We start from the raw sequence: 12,574 nt of genomic DNA on the forward strand, positions 1-12,574 counted from the left end.
TGAGCCCTAAAATTACTTTCTTACATTATGCTTACAATCACAACCTAGAACCATCTGGGGTCTTTGTGAAACATGCAGATGTGTTGAGCCCTCTGAAACCCTAATAAAATCAATTACTTGGAAACCACACACACACACAAAAAAACACAATGATAAATTTTAAAGAAAATGATATTAGAAAAAGAGTTTGTATAAAAGTTGATATAGGGCTGGTGCTGTGATGTAGTGTATTAAAACCTCACTTGCATCACCAACACCACATATCCAAGTGGCAGTTTGAGTCCCAGTTGCTCTGCTTCCAATACAGCTCCTTGTTAATGTGCCTAGAAAGGCAGCGGATAATGGGCCAGGCACTCAAACCCCTGCCATTCATGTAGGAGATCCAAATGGAGTTCCAAATTCCCTGCTTCCCACTGGCCATTGTGGCCAGCTGATAAATCAACAGGCAGAAGATTCTGTCTCTCTCTCTCTCTCTCTCTCTCTTCCTCTCTCTTATCTTTGTCTCTCCTTCTTTATCTGTAGCTCTGCCTTTCAATGTAATAAATGAATCTTCTTAAACATTGTATACTCACACAGAAAAGTTGAAAAACAAAACTAAAACCTAAACAATGGCTCTTTTTGGATAGAAGGGTTATAGAGGATTTATATTTTCTTTATTACATTTTATCTTCATAATAAACTCACTTTACTCATCATTTGAAAAAAATTTACATTTTGTAATAAAATCCTTACAAGATAATGCATTTTTATAACACATGTGTTAGAGGCATTCTTTTTTTTTTTAATAAAATTTTATTTTAACATTCTTTACATAGTTAATTAGGGTAAGAAGGTTCAAGGGCTACAGAAGAGTGGATAAGACTAGTATGTTTTCCATATTGTTACCTTCATGTTTAAAGGGGAGTATTAAGGGAGAAGGCCCACCCAATTTCCCACCCAGAGGCATTTTTTTTTAAGATTTATTTATTGTCAGATAGGCAGAGAGGAGAGAGAGATCTTCCATCCGATGATTCACTCCCCAAGTGAGCGCAATGGCTGGTGCTATGCTGATCCGAAACCAGGAGCCAGGAGCCTCTTCCGGGTATCCCACATGGGTGCAGGGTTCCAAGGGTTTGGGCCATCCTTAACTGCTTTCCCAGGCCACAAGCAGGGAGCTGGATGGGAAGTGGAGCTGCCGGGATTAGAACCTGTGCCCATATGGGATCCCGGCACGTTCAAAGCGAGGACTTTAGCCACTAGGCCATGGTGCTGGGCCCTAGAGGCATTCTTTTTATGGTATCTATTTATTCAAGAGGCAGAGAGAAAGCTCCCACCAATTGGTTCACTTCTCTCAACTAGACTGGGCTGAAATTGGGAGACATGACTTTGATCCAGTTTTCCCCCAGAGGGAGCAGGAAACTAGTGATGTGAACCATCAGCACTGCCTCCCAGGAAGCAGAGTCAGGAACCAGAACCAAGAAACCAGACCTGGTATTCCAACGTGAGACACAGGCACCTTAACCTCCGTGCTGGATGTTGGCACCTAGGATTTTTTTTTTTAAAGATTTATTTTTATTATTTTTTCATTGGAAAGGCGGATATACAGAGAGGAGACACAGAGAGGAAGACCTTCCATCCGATGATTCACTCCCCAAGTGAGCGCAACGGGCCGATCCGAAGCCAGGAGCCTCTTCTGGGTCTCCCACGCAGGTGCAGGGTCCCAAAGCTTTGGGCCGTCCTGCTTTCCCAGGCCACAGGCAGGGAGCTGGAAGGGAAGCGGGGCTGCCGGGATTAGAACCGGCGCCCATATGGGATCCCGGGCGTGCAAGGCGAGGACCTTTAACCACTTGCGCCGCCGCGCCGGGCCCAGGATTTTTGTTTTTAACAGAGCAGCAGTCCAGAAATATTAAACAAACTCCTAGGAAGAGATCATGGCTGGCAGGAAAGATTTGTGTGAGTTTTTGAATTCCTTGATAACTTGCATGCTTCCATTTAACACGTAATAACAAGAAGCCAGAGCTGCAGAGGTCCTGGGCAGCCACCTGACCACTTGAATTCCAGTTTTGGCTGAGGGTAACTCCCTTCGTGCCCTGAGCAAGGTCTTGAACATCTCTCAGCCTGTTTGCTCAGCTTTCCAATATTTACTTAGGTCTTGCCTTATTCCAAAGCGGTCTTAAAGTGCCTTGTTATCCAGAAAGAATCATCCGCATGGAAGCCCTTTCAAAACTGTAGGTTACCATAAGAATGTAAGCATCAAAACTCTGTATAACAACTCAAAATTCAACTGCAAAACAAAAACAAAATAACAACAACAAGAAAAAAAAACAATGGTGCATTGTGTCTAAGTTTTCAAAAATACTTTCACATGGATTCATTTGCTCCTGAAGCAACGTGAGCTTGTACAGGGCTGACAGCATAGCGGTAAAGACAGTGTGTTTGTCATGCTAGCTTGTCTGAGTTTAAAACCCTGCTCTTTCTCTGTTAGGTGAGCTGCAGGAAGTTACAAAACACATCTGAACTTCAGAGTCTCCATCTGTAAAATGGGCGCTAACATGTGCGTTAGCACCTGGGGTGACAATGAGCAGAAGCAGGCCCACACTAACGGCTCTGTACACAGTGGCTCTCTTTAGAATAAGCATTATCACCCCCCACTTTAGAGCTAAGCAAACAGAGGCTCAGCGATATTAAATGATGTGTCACACTTCCATCCAGCAGAGGCCAGACTCAAAGCTACTCCCTCCAACTCAAGCCCAGATCATTTGATGAATATGTGAAATAGATGTTAAAAGAGGAATAGGGTGGGTTGAAGGACCTCGTGGTTCCCTTTGGAAACTTCAGCAGCAGAAGCCCACACACCCCTTAGGGCGAGAGGGCAGTTCTCTCAGCCGCATTGTGGTCTGCAGCTTTCACTCAAACTCTTGCTGCCTCTCACATTGCTGGGGCGCTCTGCCAGGAAAAGTGAGGGGGGCCCAGGCTGGGAGGAAATCTGGTGACGTGAGTCGGGCTGCACTGGCCTGTCTGGGTATCGCTTGAGTCACAGGGATCTATAAATAAGCCTCATAGTAAAAGAGAAATTAGTCTCTCCGCTGGTGTTTATGTAATGTTTTCACCACAAGCACGTTCACAATCATCTTAGCCTGAGAAGACCATTGTGGAATAAACGCTTCAGTTTCGCCACAAGCCAGAAATGAGGCGAAAATGAGAAATTTCAGCAGTCAACTTCATATACTCTTGGACCTCCTACTGAGAGTACTAGGAAATCTGTTCCCTTGAAGGGAAGATCAGATCCAGAGAGACCTAGCTCCCTCTTTTAGAATTTTTTAATTCTTTTACATTTTCATTTGAAAGGCAAAGAACTAGAAATGACAAAGAGAGGGAGTTATTCCACCGGCTGGCTCACTCCCCACAGGCCTGCAACAGCCAGGGCCAGGCAGGAACAAAGCCAGAGGCCTAGAATGTACTCCAGGCTTCCCACATCAGGGGTAGGGACCAAGAAATTTGAACCATCACCTGCTGCCTCCCAGGGCATGCACCAGGAGGAAGTGACCGAGCTGGGACTGGAGCCAGGCATTCTGATGCAATCTGCAGGCATCCCAAGCAGCAAGTTAAGCACTATTCCGAGGCCTGTGCTGTGACACAGTGGGTTTCAAGCCTCTGGCTAGAGTGCAACAGTGAACAAAGCCATTGCCTGGGACACCTGCATCCCATGTAGGCACCAGTTTGCGTTCTGTCTACTCTGCTTGCAATCCAACTTCCTGCTAATGTGCCTGGGAAAGCAACAGCAGATGGCTCAAATGCTTGGGCCCCTGTCACCCACGTGGGAGACCCAGCTCTTAGCTTTGGTCTGTCACTGCTCTGGCTATTGAGGCTATTTGGGGTGAAAAGCCTCAGATGGAAGATCTTACTTTGTTTCATCCTGTCTGTAACTCTGATTTTGCACAAATACATACATCGTTAAAATAAAACAGGGGCCAGCCAGTGCAGTGGCACATCATGCCAATCCTCTACTTACAGTGCCAGCATCCCAGATGGACATGGATTAATATCCCGGCTACTGCATTTCTGATCTAGCTCCCTGGGAAAAGAGCAGAGCGTGGCCCAATTGCTCAGGACTCTGTATCCAGGGATAAACTCTATCTCCTAGCTGCTGGCTTCAGATCGGCTCAAGTCCAGCATCTGTAGCCGTTTAGGGAGTAAACCAACAGAAGGAAGATCTTTTCTCACTCTGTCTTTCCTTCTCCCTGTGATCTCACAAGTAAAGATAAATAAATCTTTAAAAATAAAAATATTTTAAGTGAAATAAACCAAAACACTTCACCCAATACCTACCCCTTAGAAATTTTCTGAACAGAAGTCGAAAGGGCCAGCTGACACAGTTTACACCACCGTACTTTCTTTTTTCTACAGTATTCTTGGCTTGTAAATGCTTGTGGGTTATGTAAAAACTTTCAGACGTGGGGAGCATCTTCGGCAGGTGTGAGACTCAACTCAAGCCCTAAGCGGAGGACGTGGTGTCACTGTCCCGTAAGAAAAGACAAAATGGAGAGAACCAGAAAAAGATGCAACACTTTGCACTGTTTTCTACGCAAGTACTTTTACTTCCTTCAAATGGGTGCCATCATTTGCCCAGAAGAGTCCATGGTCAATTTCTTTCAACTGAGCTCTAAAAGTTGCTTTACAATGAATCTGACAGGCCCGGTGCAGAGGCCCAATGACTAAGTCCTTGCTTTTCACATGCCAGAATCCAACATGGCTGCTCCACGTCCCTTTCAGCTCCCTGCTTATGGCCTAGGAAAGCAGCGGAGGATGGCCCAAGGCCTTGGGACCCTGCAACCATGTTGTCGATCCAGAAGAAGTTTCTGGCACCTGGCTTCAGATTGGCTCAGCTTCAGCCACTGTGGCCGGAGTGAACCAGGGGGGTGAACCAGCAGATAGAAGATCTTTCCCTCTGTATCTTCCTCTCTCTGTAAATCTGCCTTTCCAATAAAAATAAATAAATCTTTTTAAAAATAATAATGAATCTGGCAAGTCTAAGACATGTGGGTCCCCAGTGACCAGCCCAGGGAGTGTCAATTGGCTTCTCCACCAAATGTTTTACAGGCACTGAAGGACAACCTAGGAGTCCAGCAGGTGCCCGGGAAAAGCAGCCAGCTTGCTTTGCACGTGGCCCCTCATCTTGGAAATGAAGACCTGCTCTGTAACCCTGAATTCTTTGGATGGATTTTGTTTCCATGAGGAAGAAGCAATTCTAGAATGAAACATTCAAGACCAAACTAATTTTTTAAAAGATTTATTTAAATAGATCTTGCAAAAAAAAAAAAAAAGCTGTTAAAAAGAGAAAATACAAGGGGCCCAGTATGATGGCACAGTGGCTAAATCTTACTCTTGTAAGCACCAGGATCCCATAGAGGCTCCGGTTTGAGTCCCAGCTGTTCTACTTCCTCCTGGGAAAGCAGTAGAGGATTGCACAAAGTGGAGGGACCCTGTACCTGTGCAGGAGACCCAAAAGAAACTCCTGGCTCCTAGCTTTGGATCATTTCAGTTCCAACTATTGTGGCTACTTGGGGAGTGAATCAGTGAACAGATGATCTTTCTCTCTGTCTCTCCTTCCCTGTTGCAAATCTTCCATCTGTAAATCTGATCTACCTTTCCAATAAAAGTAAATCAAGAAAGAGAGAGAAAGACACAAAGAGAGTTACACAAGAAACCAAAATAGAAATTTACCTGTCCACCTTGTCTTCTTGGCCTTTCCTTTGTAGTGTGAAGGATCTTTAGTCAGTTCATTTAACACAGCAAATCACAGAAGCTATCAAGAGCCAAAAGGCATGGTGCACAGTATTCCTTCTGCTCCTTGCTCTTATGCCCAGGCTACAGTTGGGGAAAAGGAAGATCACAACCAAGGAGTGGCACACAGGAGTTGACTGATTTCCTGGAAGCTCTTCTCACTCACTCTGTGTACATTCATTGTTTAAGATGTTCATTTTTTTTTTTTTGAAAGTCATCTATACAGAGAGGGGAAGAGATAGAGAGGAAGATCTGTCTGCTGATTCACTCTCCCAAGTGGCCACGATGGCAGGAGCTGACCCTATCTAAAACCAGGAGCCTCTTCCGGGTCTCCCACATGGGTGCAGGGTTCCAAGGCTTTGGCCACGCTTACTGTTGCCCAGGTCAGAAGCAGGGAGCTGGATGGGAAGTGGAGCAGCCAGGATTAGAGCTGGAGTCCATACGGGATCCAGGCGCATTCAAGAAGAGGAATCTAGCACTTGGCTATTGTGCCAGGTCCAAGATGCTCATTTTTTTTTCTTTTTTTTTTTATGACACAGTTTAACAGGCACTGGATTCTTCCCTCCCACTGCCTATGATCCCTCCCCTCCCCCCGTTCTCCCCTCCAGTCTTACAATAGGTGTCTTTTGTGTACCCTCAGAAGTCCATTTTACTGCCATTGAAGTGTCTCTCAACAATGCAGATTATCTGCCATTTCACTGTGTTTCCATTATACATAAGTGTTATACACTGTGTTTCCATTATACACAAGGTGCTCATTTTTACATGATACATTAACTCATTTACTTGAGGGAGATCTTTCATCTGCTGGTTCATTCTTCAAATGATTATAACAGTCAGGGGCTTGCCCAGGCTAAATTTAGGAGCCACGACTGCATTCAGGTTTCCCACATGGGTGTCAGGGACCCAGGTTTTTGGGCCATTATCTGCTACTTTTAAGCACAATGCAGGGGGCTGGAGGGGCAGCTCAGGAAGAATTAGATCCCAGGTATTTGCATATGGGATGAAGCATTTCAAGTGATCCCTTAACCCACTGCTCAATAATGTCCTCCCCAGCACAATTTTTTTTTTTGCAACACAGTTATTCTTTTTGCTTCTTGACTTCCTCAAACACATTTAACAAGAGGTATTATATGCCAAAAATACAGCTGATCAGAAGAGAGGTAAGGCTTAAATTCACACCATTCTGCCTCCCTGGAAAAAGAGACAATCAAAAGAGAAATAAGGATACAGGCAAAAACGAAAGTTTACTAGCTATAATTATTAAAATTCTATAGGACAAGAATCATCTAAAAATAAAGAAAATGTAGTGATAGGATAATCATATGTGTCTACACAAATATATACACAGTAGGCAGAGAGCCATAGAATATAAGAAATGAAAAGAATTATAAATGAGAAAACTTCAGGTCCACACACAGGGTTCATGTTAAAATTCATGTCCAGGAGCCCTGATTCCCAGGCAAATGCTGTCAGGGCAGGACAAAGGAATTATGTTGTTCTCTTCAGCATTTCAAGTCTTCGGTGAAGATCTTCAAAGTCAACCTCTTCAGTATCACAGGGGTCCAAGGACAGGCTCGCTGGAGCTTTCCCAGCAGGAAATTCAGGCAGCATAAACTTCTCGAAACCAACCTGACCTCCTGATCCTGGCTCAGAAGGTTGAGGGTTGCATCCTGGACCTATTCATTTCAGCAAACATAAATCAAAGTCATGAAAACTTTACAAAGAAACCCCAACCTGAAAGAAAGTAGACCACTTACAGGTGTTTTGTTTCTGGTTTGGGGTTTTGGGGTTTTTTTTTTTTTTTTTTTAATTCTCGGTTTTTGAGACTGCAACTCATACCATGCCTAGAAGACTGCACAATACTACCATCACACAAGCAGCGGTGCTAGTTATTATTTGTTTGCAATCTTCAAGGGCAAATCTAGACTTTTTTAAAAGGCACAGTTTTTCAAAACTTGTACTAGGATGATGGAGTGTGGTGGTAGTTTTATAGCTTGTTTGGTTAAAGTCATCTTTGCAATCTGGTGAAAACAGCAAAATAATTCCCTACAAATACAAATAAATATTGCCTAACACTATCCAGTATTTTGGTAGACTCCAAACTAAGAAATCCTGGCCTGGGCCCTGCACTATGGCTCAGTGGCTAAATTCTCTCCTTGCAACCACAAGGATCCCATATGAATACCACTGATCCATATAATGGCTGCTCATCTTCCATTCCCTGTTATGGTCTGGGAAAGCAGTGGAAAATGGTCCAAAGCCTTGGGACCTTGTACCCAAGTGGGAGACCGGGAAGAAATTCCTAGCTCATTGCTTTGGATCGGTTCAGCTTCAACTGTTGCAACATCTTGGGGAGTGAGCCGGTGGATGGAAGATCTTTCTCTCTGTCTCTCCCTCTCTCTATAAATTTGCCTTGCCAATAAAAGTAAATAAATCTGCAAAACAAACAAAACAGAATCCCAGGGCTAATTCAGATTAAAGACCTTAGCACAGGAAGTTGGTCTATTTGCATTAAACCAGGTTCATAGTACTGACATTTTTAATGGGAGTAGCTTTATTTTCCTATCAACCTTGAATTTCCAAGTTTTGGAATCTCCTGGACATTGTTAGTAAGTTCATCCCTCCTGAACTGTATCATGAATTTCAAAACATTATCCACATGTGAATTGAAAAACTTCCAGCTACTGTAAAAGAATACACCATACCCCCAAGTAAATCACTAATACACATCTATTATTCATTCATTGAGCCACGGTCCTCTGTTCATTGCACAATCACATATACTAAAAGTGGAGCGATACAGAGAAGATTAGCATGGCCCCTGTGCAATGAGACATGGTCTTACACCAATACAGACACCTTTAATGAACATGAAGCGACCCCCAAGTCCAGCAGCATCCTCTATACTTACGAGGAGGAAGTGAAGGGAGGAAATCATTCCTCTTGCACACATTATTCTGCAAGAAAAAAAAGATTCCTGACAGTAATTGGTCAAGTTTCCATTACATATTTTTCACATAACAAGCCTTAAAGAAATATTTCTTAAAATTACCTGGAAATTCAGCTGGTTCTGTTACAGTCACGCTTCCTTCTTCTTGGGGTAAACTTTATATGGTTTTTGAATTAGCCTTTTCTTTTTTTAATATTTATTTATTTTTATTGCAAAGTCAGATATACAGAGAGGAGGAAAGGCAGAAAGGAGGATCTTCTATCCGCTGATTCACTCCACAAGCAGCTGCATCAGCCAGAGCTGTGCTGATCTGAAGCCAGGAGCCAGGAGCCAGTATGTGTGTGAGCTGGATAGTAGGGCTGGTTGGGTTGAGCTAGGCTTCAGTGCCCATTGACATGTATGAGAGCTAAATGGGATGTGGGACAGACTGAACAAGTCTGCGGTACATACTGGCAAGCATGTTAACCAGGGTGGGGGCAGGCCTGGTGGGGTTATGGGGAGTCGCCCCAACTAGGCTGCAACTCCCACTGGTTTGTGTGAGGGCAGTTTGAAGTGGGCAGGATCAGGCTGGACTGCAGCATCCATTGGTTCGCATAGAAGACAGGGCAGGAAACAGAACTGACCCAGCAATTGCAACGACCAGCATGTGCATAAGCTGATTGGGGTGACCGACTGTGCCAGACCCTGTACTGGCAAGCACACACAAGAATCAGGTCTGGGATCATCTCAGATGAAGTTTTTTGCTTCAGTCAATGAGGCCATTCGGGGAATGAACCAGAATATGAAAGAACTCTCTTTCAGTCTCCCCTCTCTGTAAATCTATCTTTCAAATTAAAATAAAGGGCCCGGCGCGGTGGCGCAGTGGTTAAGGTCCTCGCCTTGCACGCCCGGGATCCCATATGGGAGCCAGTTCTAATCCTGGCAGGCCCACTTCCCTTCCAGCTCCCTGCTTGTGGCCCGGGAAAGCAGTTGAGGATGGCCCAAAGCCTTGGAACCCTGCACCCACATGGGAGACCCCGAAGAGGCTCCTGGCTTCGGATTGGCTCAACTCCAACCGTTGTGGCCGCCTGGGGAGTGAATCATCGGACGGAAGATCTTCCTCTCTGTCTCTCCTCTCTCTGTATATCTGACCTCCCAATAAAAATAAAATGAATCTTAAAAAAAATTAAATAAATCTTAAAACAAGGATGTGAGAACTGTTAACATTAAAGTATGGGTATCTACAAGTTCCTCATCTCATTCCCTTTAATACTGTATACTTAAAGTTTTATTTGCAAATTGGAGGACTCAGATGCGTAAAAGCCTAACAAAAATGATGTATCATTCAAATAATTTTTTAAATGTATTTTTATTGGAAAGGCACATTTGCAGAGAAAAACAAAGACAAAAAGATTCTCTGATTCACTTCTCAACCGGCAGCAATTGCCAGAGCTGAGCTGATCCCAAGCCAGGAGCCAATTGTTTCTTCCAGGTGTCCCACAAGGTGGAGCGTCCCAGGGCTTTGGGCCAACCTCCTCTGCTGCTTTCCTAGGCCTTAAGCAGGGAGCTCGAAGGGAAGTGGAGCAGCCAGGACATGAACCAGTACCTATATGACATCCTGGGTGCTTGAAGGGAGAGGGATAGCCAACTGAGCCATTGTACCAGGCCCCTGAAATAATTTCAAAAAGGGAAATCAGAGGTAGTTTGTGTAGTTTCAGAAGGGTTTGGCTGTATGGTTTAGTAGAATAGAGCCTCCACCTTCTGTGCTGGCATCCCATATGGACACCAGTTCATGTCCTGAGTTCTCCATTTCTGATCCAGCTCCCTGCTATGGCTCAAGTCATTGGGCCCCTGAACCCATGTGGGAGACCTGGCTTCTGACTGGCTCAGCTATAGCCATTGTGGCCATTTGGGGAATGAACCAGCAAATGAAAGACTTTCTCCCTACCTCACCTTCCCTGTAAAATCTTCCTTTCCAATAAAAATAAATAACTCTAAAAAAAAAAAATCTTAAAAAAAGAGCTTTAGGGTCAGAAAGAATAAGAGCATTTGTCTTTATGATGAAGAAATAATCATAATAGATTATTGTGCCTATTGTTGTTTAGACTTAAAAAAAAAGCTTTATTTTATTTTAATTTTATTTATTCCAAAGGCAGAGTAATTGAGAGAGGGAGAATCAGGTCTTTCTGTTGCTAATTCACTTCCAAAATGGCTGCAGCAGCCAGGATTGGGCCAGGCTGCAGCCAGGAGGCAAGAGCTTGTGTACGCGGGTGCAGGGCCCAGACCTTGCATCATCCTCCCTACTTTCCCACATTAGTAGGGAGCTGGATGGGAAGTGGGGCAGCCAGGAGTAGAACTTGCACCCAAATGTGATGCCAGTCCTACAAGCAGCAGCTTAACTGCTACACCACCGGTTCTAATCCCTGCGGCCCTGCTTCCCATCCAGCTCCCTGCTTGCGGTCTGGGAAAGCAGTTGAAGACAGCCCAAAGCCTTGGGGAGCTGCACCCACAGGGGAGATTCGGAAGAGGCTCTGGGCTCCTGGGTTCAAATCACTGCAGCTCCGGTCATTGCGACTGCTTGGAGAGTGAATCAGCGGATGGAAGGTCTCCCCTTCTCTCTCTCCTCCTCTGTATATCTGACTTTCCAATAAAAATAAAATAAATATTTAAAATATATATATTTCTGACACTGTCTATAGTACTGATCTGGATTAGATTTTCCTATCCATACTGACCTGTCCTTCAGGAGGAAAAGATGGGAAATGAGCAGGTGGTCCAGGTGAGGGTCCTTGTGCAGACAGTGGTGAGTCTTCAAGTGGATCATCAGCTCCTTCTGCAAACCCACGGCCTCCTCCCAGGACATCTTTCCCAGGGCCCTCAGTGCATCCGGTTCCAAGCAGGTCTGCTGGGGCTTCAGCCTGAGGCAAGGGATTAAGAATTGCCTTGACTTATCAGTTTTACCTTATGCTTACTATACACCAAGCGCTCTTACTTAGGTGCACTGGGGAGAAGTGATGGGCAAAGAGGGACGGTTCCTGCCTCAGGAAGTTGATGATGTGTAATCAGTGATGATCAAAAGTGGACTTCTGGTTTTCTAGCACGAGGCCTCTGCCCTCGTGTCTCTTTCAATTATTTTAAGTACCCAGGAAGTCAGCTGCTGTGTTGTATCATTGCTTCAGAGCAATGCATAAATACACAGAGATACACCAACAAGAAAGTTGAGTAAAGTTTAGCAATGGAGAGCTCTGTTGGACATTGCTCTTTTTATAGAATCTATTGATTACCTACTATGAGGGCACTTCAACAAGTTCCCTTACATGGTAAGTTTATGGAGTGGTTATTTAGCCTAGTGACATAGACACCAGTTAACACACGGATGCCGCACAGAAGAGGAGTTCAACATCCAGTTCTTGCTCCTGACTCTAGCTTCCTCGTAACGTGGCCCCTGGGAGGCAGTGGTGAGGGCTCAAGGGGGAGTTATGCCTATCCTGTGGGAGACCCTGGTTGAATTGCCATCGCTTAACTTCAGTCCCAGGCCAGGCCCAGCCCAGTTCTGACAATGCAGGCATTTGGGAAATAAACCAACAAAGGAAAACACTCTCTCTCTCTTCTGCCTTTCAAAGAAATAAATCTTTTTAAAGGCTAAGTTTAATTTGGTGCAAATTATTGAAATTCATGCATATAAGTTTTCAAAGATCCAATATATTAGTCTTATAAAAATGTTTATTTTGCTCTGTTTTGTTATTCATGAGCATTTTTAAAAAGATTTATTTATTTTTATTACAAAGTCAGATATACAGAGAGGAGGAGGAGAGACAGAAAGATCTTCCGTCTGATGATTCACTCCCCAAGTGAGTGCAAGGACCCTGCACCTGCATG

At 44.4% G+C, this 12,574-nt stretch overlaps 1 non-coding gene across 1 annotated transcript; it reads left to right on the top strand.

Annotated features, from left to right (window-relative positions):
- The first annotated feature begins 8,525 nt into the window (after positions 1-8,525).
- LOC121158135 lies at positions 8,526-8,632 on the top strand. Its single transcript, XR_005884154.1, has one exon. It is a non-coding gene; the product is annotated as a U6 spliceosomal RNA (small nuclear RNA).
- The last annotated feature ends 3,942 nt before the right edge of the window (positions 8,633-12,574 follow it).

This window comes from Ochotona curzoniae, unplaced genomic scaffold, assembly GCF_017591425.1.
Source record: "Ochotona curzoniae isolate NIBS_2020 unplaced genomic scaffold, NIBS_Ocur_1.0 contig_3622, whole genome shotgun sequence".
NCBI lineage: Eukaryota > Metazoa > Chordata > Mammalia > Lagomorpha > Ochotonidae > Ochotona > Ochotona curzoniae.